The sequence below is a fragment of the Camellia sinensis genome, chromosome 6, assembly GCF_055761805.1.
Source record: "Camellia sinensis isolate YWXY chromosome 6, ASM5576180v1, whole genome shotgun sequence".
NCBI lineage: Eukaryota > Viridiplantae > Streptophyta > Magnoliopsida > Ericales > Theaceae > Camellia > Camellia sinensis.
This window is the reverse complement of record NC_138966.1, coordinates 78,956,499-78,958,821: the sequence shown is the minus strand read 5'-3', so window position 1 is coordinate 78,958,821 and position 2,323 is coordinate 78,956,499.

Sequence of the window (2,323 nt, the reverse complement as noted above, 5' to 3'; positions counted from 1 at the left end):
TAGTTCCCCAATTTTTCAAATCAAAACCAAATCACGAATTAAAAAAACCAAACCAAACCTACTCGATTGCTCTGGACTGGTTCGATTTGCAGATTTTTCGATTTCCTTGCTCAGCCTTATTCCATCCTATTGCGCAATTTAGTTTGGAAAAATTTCATAGTTGAAAATGTATGTTTTTATGAGTAAAATGATAATCTGTTTCAATAAGCAGTATTAAATTTTATTAACTCATTTTTAAGAATGTTAGGTCGAACATAAACAATATTTTAATTTCCAGACAATATTTCTATTTTTAGAGAATAAACAAGAAAGAATGAAATACAAAATAAGGTTGTTGGCACCATAAATTTGTAATTATTATTATTATTATTATTATTATTATTGATAAATTACAGGACACGTGGCACTCTTCTACTCATTTAGAGGTTATGAGAAGTTATGAATCATTAAACACATGTGAAAAGACGATGAAGAATGTGGAGGACTATGGAGCATAATATGGAAGAACATGGAGTAAAGTGGAGAAGTTAGAGAGACACATGGCAACACAAGGATAAAGTTGGGAGAATAGGGTGGTAGGTAGTTTTTTTCAACAAATGTTTGCCTATAAATAGCCATTCATGGTTACATTGTAAAGTATTCAGAACTCAAATCAAAGACAATTTATTTCTATTTTTCTTGTCATTTATATTTCCTGCACTTAATTTTATGCACTTCATTTTTGAAGCATAGGAGCATAGGTAAATTTTCTGCACTTTATTTTATGCACTTCCTTTTTGAAGCATAGGAGCAGAGGTAAATTAATGGTTAGTTTGATTATTCACTCAATCACCCCGATTGTTCACTCAATCATCTTTCTCCGTCTCCCTCATTCTTCTTTTAATTTTTGTTTTCTTTACACTGGGCAATTTTGAAGTCCTTTTCATTGAGGCAAAAGAACTGTTAACACTATTGTTTGATAATTGGTTTGAATTTAATCTATAAGGATTTTTCAATCATTTGTTGGTACGTTCGCATTTATGGTATTTTCCTTCATAGGAAAAATAAGCCAACAATTTTTGGCATGTCCAATGGAACATCAAGTGTAAGAAATGAAAAATGAATTGGATTCGTCCATTCCAAATACCCTAGATGAAATCTTTTGGCATAAACAAAAAAAATTGGATCTTCAAGAAGAGATCCATTTTCTTGATGAAAGAAACTTCCATCTATTACAATATTATTTAGTGGAAAAAAAAAAGACACGATGTAATTGGAGAAATTCATGAACTTAATATGGAAGTTCGCAAATAGAATGATGAGTTGTCAACTCTCACTACCAAGTCTTTAACTATAGCGATCCCGGGTTTACCCTTGTTATACAGTGATCCGGACATGTGTCCGTGGATGTTGGTAGTTGTTTATTATCTTGTTTACATCCTTTCTTATTTGGTATTTGAGTTATGGGATGTGTTGGGCAAGTTTGTTACAGGATGTTGAGTTTAGAAACCAAAACTAGTTGCCCAGATTTTGACCTGTCCGCTCGAGCGGGGGTTTTGGCGCTCGAGCGGGAATTGCACCGATCCAGTATTTTCTGTGCAGTGTTGGACGCTCGAGCGTGGGATTGGCCGCTCGAGCGGGGTTGTGTGAGTGACGCTCGAGCGGGGAGTTGGAAGCTCGAGTGGAGACCTGGTTCTGTAAAAGTTCTGGGAGTGTGTATTCGCCGCTCGAGCGGGATTGTTGGCGCTCGAGCGGGAGTCTGTGAGTGACGCTCGAGCGGGGTGTTTTACGCTCGAGCGGGGCGACTGGGTTTAAGTTCCGCGGTTTGACTTTTCAAATCACTTTTTCACTTTCTCTTCTCTCTCATACTTTTCCAAAAACACCATTGGTGAGCCTCTCTCTCTAGATACTACCTTCTCTCTAGGTTTTGATCTAGTAGGAGTGATTTGCTCATCTTTGGCCTTTACAAAAAGGTTGTTGATCGTCGAGGGCTACATTTTAATATGAAAATTTCAAGTTTTGGTGCACGTTGGGTTTTGTCATCTTCTCCTTTGAAGCTCCAAATTTGAGGTAGGGATATCCTACTCCTCTCTATGGATTTTGTCTTTAAATTTTGGTATTTTGTGATGTTGGGGTTGGTTTAGTAATTTTGTGAAAGTTTAGGGCTCTTGTGTTATTTTTACAAAAGTTGGGGTTTTATTTATAATAAACCTAAAAGCATGTTTGTCGTAGAGAAGTGAAATAAATGTTGAATCATTGATGAAAATGGGACCTAAGGGTTGAAATGGTAATTATGGAAATGACCTAATTACACCGTTTGATTAGTTGGGATAATTGATTGTGA